General features: G+C 41.9%; 1 protein-coding gene across 2 annotated transcripts in view; it reads left to right on the top strand.

Moving 5' to 3' along the window:
• ZBTB8A (zinc finger and BTB domain containing 8A) overlaps positions 1 to 16,689 on the top strand; it is a 70,937-nt gene that overhangs the window by 1,238 nt on the left and 53,010 nt on the right. The window contains exon 2 of one of the 2 annotated variants that reach the window (XM_058718210.1): positions 13,209 to 13,312. The exons of the other annotated variant lie outside the window; for it this stretch is intronic. The gene's annotated coding sequence lies outside the window, so the exon portion shown is untranslated. The remainder of the gene's footprint in view (positions 1 to 13,208; positions 13,313 to 16,689) is intronic. 2 annotated transcript variants of the gene reach the window in all.

Here is a 16,689-nt window from a genome sequence, read left to right as displayed (position 1 = left end):
AGTAGATTCCCACCTAGTGGGCTTCTAACTACACACGTCAGTATTCTGTTCTCAATAAACGTTTCTATTTGTGGAACTTTATTTAGTAAATGGAGTGCCTTCACCTATATGAATTATTTCACTTAATTTCACATAAAACAGCAACCCAGTTAGGTCGATGGTTATTATACTTTCCAGATGAGGAAATGCGTTATGCGCAGAATGTAACCGTTAAACCAGAAGGTGAACGATGGCAGCCTCCCAACGCCCTTGCCTCCTGTTCTTGTTCTTCATTCCCTCCTAAAGGCACCTCCAGAGTCTTCTGGAAAGCAAGTCAGTCACTTTGCTCTCCTGCTCTAAAAACCTTAATTGATCTTTATCAGAAAAAAAACTCCAAAATCCTCAGCAGAAGAACCAAGGCTCAAAGTTCCTCTCTAGGGTTATCTTCCCTAAGCTGCAAATATGGGTGGGTTTGTGGCACCCCTGAAGCAAGAGCTCTTCACTGATAACCGGTGATCAGGTATCTATTTCTGGGAATCTCCCTGGCCACACCAGTGGTAAACGGGAAGGGAGAATCTAACCCCCAGCCCTTGGGCAAATAGGCATGGGTAGGTTAGACTCTAAGATGTCAGCAGAAGGCATCCCGAAAACCTGGGCTCTTTCCAGGTCATGTTAATTTCTGACCCCTTGATACTTGATTCATCCTATATAATTTTAGTCTTATTTCCTATAATAAAACTGGGTTTCTGTTTAATAGGTTTAGCCCTTTCAGTGATATAATTATATGTTTATAATATTTAAAGGATTTGGTGTAAGTTTTTGATCCTCTCGAGGGAAGTTTTTGTCACTTCTTTGTTCAGAATTGGTCAGTGCCTCCCCATTTTCAGTGGTTCCCCATCTTACTCATAGTAAAAGCCAAGACCTTGTAAAAGTTGGTCCCGTGATGTCTTTCCAGCCGCACAATCTCCCCTTCCTTTCTTTTTTTTTTTTTTAATTTTTTTTCAACGTTTTTATTTTATTTTTGGGACAGAGAGAGACAGAGCATGAACGGGGGAGGGGCAGAGAGAGAGGGAGACACAGAATCGGAAACAGGCTCCAGGCTCCGAGCCATCAGCCCAGAGCCTGACGCGGGGCTCGAACTCACGGACCGCGAGATCGTGACCTGGCTGAAGTCGGACGCTTAACCGACTGCGCCACCCAGGCACCCCTCCCCTTCCTTTCTGACTCCATTTCTCATTGCTCTCTCCATCCCTCCTTAATGTTCCTCCAGTCCTCCTTGCCTGCTCCTTCTTAGAGCCTTCGCCCTTCATCTGCCTGGAACACTCTTCCCTTAGATACCACATGACTATCTCACCTCCTTTAGACTCAAATGCCAACTTCTCAATGAGACTTTTCCAGCTATGGTTTTGATTTTCTTAAACATTTTAATACTTCATTCTAAATCTTACCAGGGTTAAAAGATGTTCATTCGCCAAAGAATACAATTAACATGCTAGTTAGCCCAAATTCTTTGACTCCGGGATTTTTGCTAGGGAGGCTAATGAGATTTATTTTGGTGACCCTGATGGACACACTAAATTCTAGATTGATGGTTATATATCTTAAAAGAGATGGTCTTCTAGCCCACAGTCTTAATTCACTGTACTTGTTACCTAAATCTTCAGTCATAAAATATGTGTTTTTTCCTTCTATTCCAAGGACATTTGAACTTTGGTTCCTAAAACATGTAATTGACTTTTCCATTCACCTGTTTAAAGATCTTTCAACTGAATGGGAATCTAGATTTCTTTAATATTCTTAAGATTGTATGATATTTAACTCTATCTCTTTTATAGATATCTAAAATATTTCCAGTTGAATTTTGGATGTCCCACATGAATTAATGTAATTTGCTGTTTCAATTTATAGGGTCAATCTACCAAGAGAAGAAAATTTGAAACATATTACCCATTTCCATGACTGAATCACATATTTTGAAAGTAACTTAAAGCTTTCTTAATGATGTGAGTACGGTTATGAATGTAGGTTATGTTAATGTCCTGTGGAGGTAAATATTACCAAGTTGTAACTGAACCCAATTTATAGGACAATTCCTATTTTCCTGTAAAAGTTGCTGTTTTTGCTCCTGCCTATGTCTCTACTGCCTGTCTTAGTGTAGTCCCTTTACCATGTCTTGCTTTGACCATTGCGTTAAGCTTTTAAATTGGTCTCCCTGGGCCTGCCTCTCCCACCTTTTCTCTTCCATGCCCTCTCAAGTTTTCTTCTGGTAATACAAATGGAATCATTGTAACAATAATACCTGATATTTTTTGAGCCCCAGCTGCAGGCTGGGTCTTGTGCATACTCTCTGGACAGAAGAGTGCAAAACTCAGGGTTCTTGGTTTGGGGTCAGTCAGCCAGAATTCCAGTCTCTGTTCACTTGATTCTGTGCAATCTTGAAAGTTTTTTTATTTTTTTTATTTTTTTTTTTAACGTTTATTTATTTTTGAGACAGAGAGAGAGACAGAGCATGAATGGGGGAGGGGCAGAGAGAGAGGGAGACACAGAATTGGAAGCAGGCTCCAGGCTCTGAACCATCAGCCCAGAGCCCGACGCGGGGCTCGAACCCACACACCGTGAGATCATGACCTGAGCTGAAGTCGGATGCTCAACCGACTGAGCCACCCAGGCGCCCCAGTTGGAAGTTTTTAAAAATTTTCCACATGCCTCGGTTTCTTTATACAGTGTGCATCATGGATCTCAGCTTGAGGCTGTTGTGAGGACCAGAATAAGATGTGTACAGTGTTTAGCACAGTGCCAAGTAAACATTCAAATATTAGCCATTTGGGGGTGCCTGGGTGTCTCAGTCAGTTGAGCGTCGGACTCTTGCTTTTGGCTCAGGTCATGATCCCATGGTAGTGGGATTGAGCCCCGGGTTGAGTCCCAAGTTGGGCTCTGCGCTGAGCATGGAGCCTGCTTGAGAGTCTCTCTCTCTCCCTCTCTCTCTCTCTCTCTCTCTCTCTCTCTCTCTCCCTCCCTCCCTCCCTCCCTCCCTCCCTCCCTCTCTCATTCCCTCTTCCTCTGCCCCTCTCCCCTGCTTGCGCTCACTCTTTCTGTCTCTCTCTGTCTCTCTCTCTCTAAGAGCCTGCTTGAGTCTCTCTCTCTGTCTCTCTGTCTCTCTCTCTCTCTCTCTCGCAAGCTATTTTTATTGAAGTATAACTTACAGGCCATAAAATTCACCCTTTAAAGTGTATGTAATTCAGCGGTTTGTAGTGTATTCATAGAGTTGCACAACCGTTGCCACCCTCAAATTCCAGAACATTTTCACCATAATATAAAGAAACCTCATACCCATTAACCATCACTCTCCATTGCTGTATCTCCCTAGTCCTGTGACAACCACTAACCTGGCCTGTCCCTATCTGCCCATTCTGGACGTTTCGTTTATTAAATTTTTTTAACGTTTATTTATTTTTGAGAGAGAGAGAGGGAGAGAGGGAGGGGCAGAGAGAGGGAGACACAGAAGCCGAAGCAGGTTCCAGGCTCTGAGCTGTCAGCACAGAGCCTGACATGGGGCTCAATCTCAGACTGCAAGATCATGACCCCAGCCGAAGGATAGCGGACAGAGCCACCCAGGCTCCCCTGGACATTTCATTTAAATATAATCATAAAATATATGGTCTTTTGTGACTAGCTCCTTTCACTTGGCTAGAGGGTTTTAAGGTTCACCGATGTTGTAGCAAGTATCAGTGCTTCTGTTCCTTTTCTTGGCCTAATAATGTTCTATTGTATGGATGTGTCACGTTCTGCTTATCCATTCACCAGCTGATGGACATTTGAGTTGTTTCTATGTCTGAGCTATTATGAATAATGCCTCTGTGAACATCTGTGTACAAGCTTTTTTGAGGACAAATGTTTGTATTTATCTTGGGTGTATATCTAGGAGTGGAGTCATTGGATTAAGTAATTTTTAAAAATAGCTTTATTGAAATTCAATTTGTATACCATAAAATTCACCTATTTAAAGGGTAAAATTCAATGATTTTTCATCTCTTCATAGATATGTACAACTGCCACCATAGTCCATTTTAGAACATTTTCTTCACCTCAGAAGGAAACCCTCTACCCTTTAGCTCTAAGGCCACTCAGCCCATCCTCCTCCCCACAACCCTTCCTCCTAGCCCCAGGCAACCACTTATCTACTCTCTGTCTTCTAGATCTTCCCATTCTGGACTTGCATAGGAATTGAATCCTCTAGTAGGTGGTCTTTTGTGATTGGCTTCTTTAATTTAGCATAATGTTTTCTTTTTTTTAATGTTTATTTATTTTTGAGAGAGAGAGAGAGAGAGAGAGAGAGAGCGCGCGCGCGCGCGCGCGCGCGCGCGCACGCGCACACACAAGCATGAGTGGGGGGAGGGACAGAGAGAGAGAGAGAGAGAGAGAGAGAGAGAGGGAGACAATCTGAGACAGGCTCCAGGCTCTGAGTCGTCAGCACAGAGCCCAAGGCCTGGTTCCACGAGAACTATGAGATCATGACCTTAGCTGAAGTGGGATGCTCAACTGACAGAGCCCCCCAGGCACCCCTTATTCATTCATTCATTCATTCATTCATTCATTCATGTTTATTTATTTTTGATAGAGAGCTAGAGTGTGAGCTGGGGTGGGGCAGAGAGAGAGGGAGACACAATTCAAAGCAGGCTCCAGGCTCCAGGCTCCGAGCTGTCAGCACAGAGCCTTATGCAGGACTAACCCACAGAGCGTGAGATCATGACCTGACCTGAAGTCGGAGGCTTAACCAACTGAGCCACCCAGGCACCCCATGTTTTCAAGGTTCATCCCTATTGGAAGCATGTACCCATACTCCAAACCTTGTTAAGGCTGAATGACATTCCATTGTATGCATATTCCATTTTCCCCTTGGTGGACATTTGGGTTTCCACCTTGTAGCTATTCTGAATAATGCTGCTATAAACATTTGTATACAGATTTCTGTGGGGACATATGTTTTTATTTCTCTCGGATACATACCTAGGCGTGGGATTGCAGGGTCCCATGGTAACCCTATGTTTCATCATTTGAGGAACTGCCAGACTGCTTTCCAAAATGGCTGCATCATTTCACATTCCCACATTAGTGTCTGAAGGTTCTGATTTCTCCACATCCTGGCCAACACTTGTGTGGTGTGTGTGTGTGTGTGTGTGTGTGTGTGTGTGTGTGTATTGTAGCGATCCTAGTGGATGTGAAGTGGTATCTCACTGTGATTTTGATTTGCATTTCCCTAATGGCCAATGATGTTAAACATATCTTTATGTGCTTGTTACTATTTGTCTTAATTTATTTCTTATTCTATGAATCTTATTTATCTTAGCTATTATCTTATTTAATCCTCTTAACAGACTTCCTTAGAGCCTCTTAACAGTCAATATCCTCATTTTACAAAGAAGAAACTGATGTGTAAGTCACACAGTCACTGGTAGACCTATGATCATGTCACTCTTCTTAAAATCCTTCAAAAGTGCCCCGAACCTGCAAAAGTGGAGGCGCTTCAGGCTCTGGTGCTTACATGCTTTTCTCTTTTTATCTTCCACTATCCCTCCACAGGCCTTAAGTCTGTAGCCACAGCAACATTTTTATCATCCCCGAAGAAGGCATGCTGTTGAATACCTGCCTGTGCTTTTGCCCTTGGTGCTGTATCTGGAATGTCCTTTGTGTCCTCTTTTTCATGAATGAACTTTTACTCCTCCTCCAAATAATAAAGAAAGTACAAAATATAAAGAAAAACAAATTAACCTGCACTTACCTCTGAAAACCTTCAGGGCTGGTGTGAGAGAGACAAGAGAGAGGAGGGTTATTGTGGAGGACGACTTTCACTATCACTGACGGAATCACTGCTATCTATTGGCTCCATGGAATCTTTTTCTTTTCACGCACTTTAACGAGGAACCTATCCAGTGACACTTGCTTTTGCCTCCGTTTGAGGATTTCACAGAAATGTGACATTGCGTCATCTTTAAACGGATTCATCACTGCCACTGCTACTGCCTTATTCAGGTCGTGCTTTCCTACAAAATTTTGCACTGTTTCCCACGTTTTACACATCTCCCTAATCTCATTTGAAGTGAGGGATTCCTCCTCCTTTTTCTCCTCCTCTTCTGCAGAGAAGATGCAGCCGTAGACATCAAATCTTGCAATTTTGGCCACTCACATGCCTCGTTCGTACTTCTCAGTGATTTCCTTCTTCACTTCCACCATAATCATCTTCTTCTCACCGCCTTTCTTTTCACCCTTCTTCTGCATGGGGGCCATTGTATACGCTCACACGGATGCTGACTACAGTACAGTATTAATAAACTCTTGTCATCTACTGTATTTAATGTAACTGGCAATAAGGCAGCAGAGGAGAGGGTCTATATCGGCAGGCAGCCTGACCTAGAATGAAGCAAAGCATTCCTAAGCTTACTTTTGTATGGAAAAGCAGAGGACTGTTGTCCAGAGGTGCTTTGAAGTGACAAAAAATACACTAGTGCCTGTTGTGGACACCTCCCAACGTTCTGAAAAATCACTGATTGCTGTCAAACACTGCGGCCTGAGACCAATCATCTGAGCATGGGAGATGATCACCCACAATCCCACAGTGAGAGAGAGAGAGTGTCCAAGAGAGAGATGAGAACCATTGATTTGGTTGTGATCATGGGATGTTCAGCGTCAGGTACTGCTTGTATTGCAAGACATCGCTCGCTTATCAAGTTAACATTTATTAGAAATGTTTGTTCGTCTTGCAGAACACCAGCAGAACAAGTTACTCGCAATCCAAGGTTTTATGGTATTTTTTCCATTGTGTTGTGACTTTATTTAAAAGTTTCTTTCTTGGGGTGCCTGGGTGGCTCAGTCGGTTGAGCGTCCGACTTTGGCTCAGGTCATGATCTCACAGCTTGTGAGTTAGAGCCCCGCGTCGGGCTCTGTGCGGACAGCTCGGAGCCTGGAGCCTGCTTTGGATTCTGGGTCTCCCTCTCTCTCTGCCCCTCCCCCGCTCAATGCTCTGTCTTGCTGTGTCTCAAAAATAAATACAAACATTAAAAAAAAAATTTAAGGGGCACCTGGGTGGCTCAGTCGGTTAAGCGTCCAACTTCGGCTCAGGTCATGATCTCGCAGTCTGTGAGTTCGAGCCCCGCGTCGGGCTCTGTGCGGACAGCTGGGAGCCCGGAGCCTGCTTCAGATTCTGTGCCTCCCTCTCTCTTTGCCCCAACCCACTCGCATTCTGTCTCTGTCTCTCTCAAAAATAAATAAACATGAAAAAAAGTTTCTTTCTTCCTCGCTGTCTCTCTCTTTCTCTGACTCTCTGTCTCCATAGATAGTGTGGTGTTCCAGAGCACTGACCTTTGATGTGTCATCATCTTTGTACTCCCAGAGTCAGAGAGAGACTGCCAAAGAGTTGGTGCTCAATAAATATGTATTGAATAAATACATTTATCGTTTCGGTTTGAGGATCTTTCCTTCTCATAAAAATAGAATAAAAGAGTTTTGCTTTAAGAAAATTAGAGAAGAAAGCATATAGAGCTATGTGGAGTTCAGAACAGGGTGAAAGTATTCAATCAAAGGTTGAAGTTGCTCTCTTTCCATTTTTTTTTTTCCCTAACCCGTCAGAAAGTCTCCACTGCTGTTGAATCCTTCCTTGGATCTCAGCAGCATCTGAACCATCGAGGGTACAGCAAATACCTTTGTGTCTGCTTCAGTTCCCTCTGTCTCACTCGTTCTGTTGGATAAGGTGCAACATAAGGTTTTTATGGTTCCAGGATATTTGGGAGAAGCTTTATTTCAAGATCTACATCTACAATGTAGTTTCCATCAACAGAAGATACCAGCAAACCAAAAAAAAAAAAAAAAAAAAAAAAAAAAAAAAAGGTGGGGAGGGGGATGCCTGAGTGGTTCAGTCAGTTGAGCATGGGACTCTTGATTTTGGCTCAGGTCATGATCCTGGCAGTGTTGTGGAATCGAGCACTGCATCAAGCCCTGCGCGGGGCTTCACACTAAGCGTGGGGCCCTGCTTAAGATTATCTATCTTTTGGGGTGCCTGGGGACTCAGTCGGCTAAGCATCCAACTTCAGCTCAGGTCATGATCTCACAGTCCGCGAGTTCGAGCCCCACGTGGGGCTCTGTGCTGACAGCTCAGAGCCTGGAGCCTGCTTCGGCTTCTGTGTCTCCCTCTCTCTCTGCCCCTGCCCTGCTTGCACTCTCTTTCTCTCTCTCTCTCTCTCTCAAAAATAAATAAACATTGAAAGAAATATGTTTAAAAAAAGATTATTTCTCTCTCTCTGCCCCTCTCCCCCACTCGCACACACACACTCTCTCTCTCTCTGAAAAAAAGAAAAAAAGAAGATACTAGCAAACCAAACAAGGCCATAATTTTATCTAAGGCCTTTTTTTTAATTTTTTAAGACTTTCTTAATATGTACATTAAAATAGTATCCTAACCCTAAACACTAAAATTAGAAAAAAAAATTTTAATGTTTATTTTCGAGAGAGAGAGAGACAGTTTGAGTGGGCGAGGGGTAGAGAGAGGGAGACACAGAATCCGAAACAGGCTCCAGGCTCTGAGCTGTCAGCATGGAGCCCGACGCAGGGCTCGAACCCACGAACTATGAGATCATGACCTAAGCCAAAGTCAGACGCTTAACTGACTGAGCCAAACACTAAAATTTTAACTTTCAGATTGTAAATCTTATGGAGAGTATAGATCCTATTCTCATGAAATCTCTGTAATAGTTTAAAAATCAAAATAACAAAACAAGCTCAGTGTTAACAAATGTATGGGTATGAAGATGTGAGATATACATGTAGATATAGATATAGATACAGATACAGATACGTAAAATGGAATAACATTCAGCCATGAAAAAGAAAGAAATCCTGTCATTTGCAACAGCATGGATGGACCCAGAGGGCATTAATGGTAAGTAAAATAAGCCAGATAGAGAAAGACTAATGCTACATGTTATCACTTAAAGGTTTTTTTTTTTTTAATGTTTATTTATTTTTGAGAGAGAGAGTGAGACAGAGTGTGAGTGGGGGATGGTCAGAGAGAGGGAGACACAGAATCGGAAGCAGGCTCTAGGCTCTGAGCTCTCGGCAGAGAGCCGACGCGGGGCTCAAACTCATGGACCATGAGATCATGACCTGAGCTGAAGTCAGATGCCCAACCGACTGAGCCATCCAGGCGCCCCTATATGTTATCCCTTAAATGTGGAATCTCAAAAAAAAAAAAAAAAAGTGAAACTTGTACAAATGGACTAGAAAAGCGGTTGTGAGGGGCTGGAGGGTAGAGAAGATAGGGAGAGGTTGGTAAGAGGGCAGGAACTTTCAGCTCTAAGGTGAATAAGGTCTGAAGATCTGTAGTGTAATGTGGTGACTATACTTGATAACGCTGTATTGCCTAATTGAAATTTGCTGTGACAGTAGAACTTAAATGTTCTCACCAAAAAGCAAAAGCAAAACCAAAAACAAACCCCAACACTCCCCAAAATCAATGACAGATATGTGAGGTGACAGATTTGTTAATTAACTAGATGGAGGGAATCCTTTCACAGTGTATATGTATATGAAATCACCAGGGTGTAACTTTAAATATCTTAGTTTGTCAATGATCCGTTAACTGAAGCCAAGAAAATCTGAATAGCAAACACCCAGGTTCCTAGAGCATAATTAATGAGGTAACGTTTGAAAGGGAAAATGGCAACAATTGTTTTTAAAGAATAGTTCTTCCTTAGGGCGAGGTCTACAACAGCTAGTTAGAGTAGCTTTAACTAGTTGCCCAGAGGGGCGCCTGGGTGGCTCAGTCGGTTAAGCGTCCGACTTCAGCTCAGGTCACGATCTCGCGGTCCGTGAGTTCGAGCCCCGCGTCGGGCTCTGGGCTGCTGGCTCAGAGCTTGGAGCCTGCTTCCGATTCTGTGTCTCCCTCTCTCTCTGCCCCTCCCCCGTTCATGCTCTGTCCCTCTCTGTCTCAAAAATAAATAAACGTTAAAAAAAAGAAATTAACTAGTTGCCCAGTGAGAATGGAGTTTTGCTATCTTCATGTACCCTGGGGTTTTGGGAAGATCACTTTCTTTGGGTACAAATATGATGGACTCAGTCACATTTTTTTCTGTGTCCACCTTTGTATAAGTTAGCATTTTACGGGCCACAAGAAAATGTATGGTAGGAAAATTATAAACTGTTTACTTTTTCAACTCAGTTAAAAAAGTGTTTTAAAGTGGTCTGCATAATTAATAATAGTGATTTTATTATTATCACTATAATCATAGCTAACATCTGCCAAGGGCTTGTTATAAGCCAGGCACTGTTGTAAGCACTTTACTTAGATGATCTTCTCATTTACTCTGTCCTGTAACTGTAGAAGGTATTATTATTATTATTCCATTTTATAGAATGAGAAACTGAGGCTCTAGGAAGTTAAGTTCCTGTGTTATCTAGTTGTGTGTGGCAGAGCCAGAATTTGCACCTGGATAGTCTGATTCCAGAGCCTGTACCCCTGAGCACACTACGCCGTACTGCTGCTCACAGACAGGACTACTCACCCTTCTGCTTAAATTTTGAGGCAAGCGATGTCCTAATATGCCATCTGGGCCCTTTTGCAGGAAAAAGACACCACACCAGTGTTTTAATTCATTTACTAAAGGGAATTGAGTGCTTACAAAATCCCTGGAAAGGCTGGGAGGAATGGGCTCCAGGCTGGGCCTGCAGAAATCATTCCCAGAACCAGACTGCCAACCAGGTCCCTTAGGGGAGGGCATCAGGAGGCCGCCACAGCACTGCTAAGTTCCAGATGACATTGCTAGCTGCAGTTCAAGGGTCAAGAAATTGCTATCCCCAAACTGCCCCTTAGCACCCACCAACTGGTGACGGTTGTCTCCACCCAACTTACGTCTAAACAGCCATGAGTGATGCTCTGGAGACTGGAAGGCTGCTGCAGGAAAATCCAGTGTTTCCATAAATGTGCTTGCCAGCATTAATGCCTAAGCAGCAGAAAGATGGTCCCCGCCTCATTTCTGCCTTCCAAATCTCATAGAAGAACATCTGATGGATGGACCCTATTTCACATGGGGAAACAACCGTAAAGGAGTCTGGGAAATGTACTTTTTCATTTACCAAAAGGAAGTAATAAAGGATGCTGAAGGTTAATACACAAACTAATATCTGCTAGGGTAGGGGCATTTGGGTGACTCAATCGGTAGAGCATGTGACTCTTGATATCAGGGTTGTGAGTTCAAGCCCCATGTTGGGCATATACATATATATATATATCTGTTAGGGTAGAACGTGGTGGTTAGCCCTAAAAACGATATTTTATCCGTATGTAAAAACTGTTTCAGGCACAGACTATATTCAGAAATCAGTGCTCTTTGGGGCGCCTGGGTGGCTGAGTCAGTTAAGCGTCCAACTTCGGCTCAGGTCGTGATCCCACGGTTTGTGAGTTCAAGCCCCACATCGGGCTCTGTGCTGACAGCTCAGGGCCCGGAGCCTGCCTCCGATTCTGTGTCTCCCTCTCTTTCTGCCCTTCCCCCGCTCGTGCTGTTTCTCTCTCTCTCTCTCTCTCTCTCTCTCTCAAAAATACATAAAGAATCTAAAAAAAATTTTTTTTAAGAGAAAAAAAAGAAATCAGCGCTCTTTAAAAGCTACAGAATCAACTTTTGCTTTCCACCATACAGACCCAGTACTGGTTAGTGTGCTGTTAAGTACCTTTGTTGAAATAGTAAAGCTATCACAGGAAGTCCCTTTACTGAGTGTCCTCCTAGCTCACTGGACTGGGTGATAGATGAGCTTTTAGTGTAGGAAGGAATTGTTTTCAAAAATTAATAATTTTGTTCCCCCAACTACAGTTTTCTCCTCAAAGATTTTTGTAAGCCTCGAGGCAGCAATGTTTTGAATGGTTTAAGTTGCCAGAATTCAGACCTCCTCATGAGTGGGTAGTTGACGTGCAATCGCTTTACTAATTTAAATATATTTGAACGGTTCTTCTTTCTCTGGTGGTGTTTTCAGGATACTCATTTAAAAATTATTTCAGGGGCGCCTGGGTGGCTCAGTCGGTTGAGCATCCGACTTTGGCTCAGGTCATGATCTCGCAGCTTGTGAGTTCGAGCCCCGCATCGGGCTGTGTGCTGACAGCTCAGAGCCTGGAGCCTGCTTCGGATTCTGTGTCTCCCTGTCTCTGCCCCCCTTCCCTGCTCATGCTCTGTCTCTGTCTGTCTCAAAAATAAATAAAAATATTAAAGAAAAATTATTTCAGTTTGTTTCCTTCTTTCTACTGGCCTATATTTTCTAAATTTTCTGTAATTATATAATACCTTTATAATCAGAAAAAAAAAGACATATTACCTTAAAAAGTGATTCCATTACTTTAGGCAAAAATTTTTTGGCAAGAATTCTTATCTGATTGGTTTAGAAAGCATCAAATTCATTTTCCACTGCCTGTGGACACCAAGCCTGACACTCTCTTTGATTAACAAAACTTCATGGTCAATGAAAAACATAATCAAACCGATTAAAAAAAATTTTTTTTTTTTTTGGTAATGAAAAAGGTTTGGAATAGAATAAAAACTGAACATTTTATAACATTGTTACAACTGATATTACAAATTACGGTACACTCAGGGAACCCGGCGGGGCAGGAAAAAAAAATTGTGTTACACTCTGGTATAATCTGGCAAATTGAGTAAGTTACAAAAGATCTGGTGACTGTAGCAGGGCTTTCTGAACGTATTTTTTCCCCCCACTTCCCGCAACCATACAGTTTTCCAGAAATGTTGCGTTTTTCAAGTTGAATCTTTAAAGCTCTTCCGTGTGGTTTTCTTGCAAATCATATTAGGCCACTTGGAGGCAAAGGGTAACAAGACATGTGTTGCTGTTTTAGCATCTCATCTGCTGGCCTGCCTTCGAACAGCTGTTGTCTAAAGAAGTTTATTTTATTGTCACAGTTAAAAAGTGTGTCTGCTTTCAATTTGCCATAATACATTTTAATATCAGAGCTCTCTTCTTGCCGATTTGAATATTAAGGTTTCCGTTAGAAATATAAATTTATTTATTTCCATTAATTAATCATCTGTGCCGATTATCTATTTTTACGTGCTCAAAAGTGATACCTGATAAGGGCTGCCATGTAATTTATTTCAATAAGTATCTTTTAAGGACCTTAGCAGATGTTTCTGTCTCTTATAATGTAAAAGTACATTGTAAATAGCTATTTGCTCTCTCTACAGGACAAACCTTCATATACAGAGTGTTTTTGACTTGGAACCTTCCCTTTTTTACTCCACTCAATTGACTTAGCAGGGTTTCAAGAGCAGCGTTCATAAATTTGCAGGTATGAACAATTTTAATTCTTGATATTGTATCTAACTTAAATATATAGACAGAAAGTAGAATTTCGTAACTATAGATTTTATATATCAGAGGATGGATTTATTGCTTGAAAAGTCACTGTATAAAACATTCAGCATTCTGATTTTCTTGGCCGGGTCTCCCTGTTCACTTATTGCTAAATTTTTAATCCATTGCCTCTCTTGTGTATGTATACCTTCCATTCTGCCTTAATCAAAGATTCATATTATATTAGAGCTGGAGATTATGTAGGCCCATCCCCTCAATTTGCAGAGAAGGAAATGAAACCTAGAAAGGCGAAGGTAGAGTCCACGGACACAGAGCCAATTGAGTAGTAGAGCTAGTGTCAGATCTCTCAGCTCTTCCCCCAACACTTGGGCAGGAGTATAGCTCAGAAACTACATCCCGCAGCTCTGGAGTCACTGTCTGGGTTAATACCCTTTTCTGTGGGGAGAATAATACCACCTACCTGATGGGTTGTTGTGTGTGAGGATTAAAGAAGACAATATATTGTGCTTCTGCTATTATTGTCTGTGGCCCTTTTTACTTCCCGTTGGGTTGACCCCTTCACTGCTTCTTGAAACTCCACACCTTGGTTCACGGTCGCAATGCTGTCCTGATTCTCCCTGTAATTCTCTGTGACACTGGCTTCTCTTCCCCATCTTACTCCACAGACGAGGGCAGCCCTCCAGGCTCTCATCTCAGCCCATGTTTCCTGTGAGCCCCTCCATCCCTGTTTGCCGAGATCTTCCACTTCTCTGTCTTCAAGTCTGACTTACCCCCTGAGCTTCAGATCGGCATTTCCAGTGGCCCCATGGCCGTCACTTCCCGATTTCCCATTCACCTCAAACATGATGAACTTAAAACCAAAGCCATTCCTTTTCCCGTAAATAAGTTCTTCTAACTGACTTCCTAATTTCTGTTAGTGATACTACCAAACACCCAGGCTTTAAGAATCCCCACGTTCTCGGGGCGCCTGGGTGGCTCAGTTGGTTAAGCGGCTGAGTTCGGCTCAGGTCATGATCTCACGGTCCGTGAGTTCGATCCCTGCGTCGGGCTCTGTGCTGACAGCTCAGAGCCTGGAGCCTGTTTCAGATTCTGTGTCTCCCTCTCTCTGACCCTCCCCCATTCATGCTCTGTCTCTCTCTGTCTCAAAAATAAATAAACGTTAAAAAAAAAAATTTTAAAGAATCCCCATGTTCTCTTGATAGCTTTCTAGCCTTCCACAGCCAATGACAAATTGTGGTACCCTCTGGTACAATCTGGCAAATTGAATAAGTTACAAAATATCTGGGTGGCTGCAGTGAACATTTGTAGTAGGATTTTTCAATCAGCCATTAAGACCCGTGGATTTATTTCCCATTGAAGCATTTTTCATCTTTTCCTTCCTTCCCATTCCTGCCATCATCACGGTGTTCAAGCCATTAACCAGATCCACAGTTGCCAATAAAGTAGCTGTTCTTTCACTTGGAAATGGCTGGGTTCTTTTTCTCTCTCTCCCCTAGAAATACAGCCTCTTGACTTTCCATGCTTGTTCATTTAGCACATGCATTTTGACTTAAGTACAGACACAGAATATCCTTACTCTGAGAACTTCCAAAATATCTTAATCTTGAATTACAACCTAGATCTGGCTAAAAGTAAGACTCATGCTTAATATTTCACCCATATGTTTGACAAACTTTAAAATTTTTTATTTTTGAATATATTTTTAATACTCAAACCTCAAAATATTTAAAAGCTTACCATATAAAATCTCCCTCCCATTCTTGTTTCCTGTCTCCCAGATCCCATTTGCACTCCAACTGGCAACCACTGTTCTACGTTTCTTGTTAATCTGTTTAGAATCTCTGCTAATTTTTTTCCCGTGTGTGTGTGTGTGTGTGTGTGTGTGTATACGTACATAACTTAACTATACTTTTTACAAAACTTAACCATGTGTCATAGCCATCTTTCCATATAGCTATCCCTTATTCGTGGATATTTTTCTAACCCTTCACTGTCACAGTTGGTTCTTCAGTGAATAACCATATACATGTGTCTTTCTGATTATGTACCAGTGGCCCCGTAGCATAAATCCCCAGAAGTGAAATTGCTTGGTCAGAAAAGATACGCATTCGTAATTTTGAGAGCTATTGCCAAACTGACCTCCAAGGGGTCATACTAATTTACATTCCCACCAGTAATGATTGAGGGTACCTGTTTTCCCACATTTTTATAAATATTATCACATTTTTGGATTGGATTGCTGCCTTGAGAGGGGAAAAAATGATACATCAGTGTGGTTTTAATGTGCATTTATATTTTATAACCAAGGTTAAATATACTTTTCATATGATAAGGGACATTCATATTTCTTTTCCTGGGGACTGTCCTTTGTCTCATTTTGTCTCATGGTTATTGTTCTTTTACTTGCCAATTTCTTAGAAGCTTGGTGTGTATTGAGATGACCCTTTTCTCTGATAGACTCTTTTACCATGTTGTCATATGCCTTATGCCTTTGCTTGTGGTATTTTTTTATGATTTTTTTTCCTATTCATGTTTCATCTTTATGTAATCAAATGTATCAATCTTTTATTTAAAAAAAATTTTGCCGGGGTGGGGGGGGAGGGAGCACCTGGGTGGCTCAGTCAATTAAGCGTCCAACTCTCAGTTTCGGCTCAGGTCATGATTTCGTGGTTTCATGGGTTTGAGCCCTGCGTTGGGCTCTGTGCTGACAGTAGAGAGCCTGCTTGAGATTCTCTCTCTTCCTCTCTCTCTACCTCTCCCCCACTCATGCTATCTCTGTCTCAAAATAAATAAATGAAACTTAAAAAAATTTTTTTTTTATCAGTCTTTGTGGCTTTTGTATTTTGAATCAGAGGCCCTTCCCACTGTGTAGTCTTCCATATTTTCTCTTAGAACTTTTATGGCTTTGTTTTCACACTTAAATGTTTGATCCATATGGAATTTATCCTTGTATGAGATGGGAATTGTAAATCCACTTTAATTTTTTTTTCTGGAAATCTAAAATTGCCCCAGTGCCATTTATTAAATTGCTCAGTTTTTTTATGACAGGCTTATCGTCTATTAAATTCCCACCTGAAGTAGGGTGTATGTCTGGATTTTTTAAATTTTTAAAGATTTTATTCTTTTACTAATCTCCACACCCAGTGTGGGGCTCGAACTCACAGCCCCGAGATCCAGAGTCGCACTCTACCGACTGAGCCAGCCAGTTACTCTGGAGTTCCAAATATACTCCACTGGTCTTTTGCTTTATCTCCCTCACCACAGTTTTCTTTACCGAGGAAGTATAATATAATTGAATAGATGTTGGTGCTAACTTCTCTTTGTTCTTTTTTTGTAATGTTTATTTATTTT

Source organism: Neofelis nebulosa, chromosome 2 (genome assembly GCF_028018385.1).
Source record: "Neofelis nebulosa isolate mNeoNeb1 chromosome 2, mNeoNeb1.pri, whole genome shotgun sequence".
Taxonomy (NCBI): Eukaryota; Metazoa; Chordata; class Mammalia; order Carnivora; family Felidae; genus Neofelis; species Neofelis nebulosa.
Note: the sequence above shows the minus strand (reverse complement) of the source record. Positions and strands in the feature narration are given on the sequence as shown.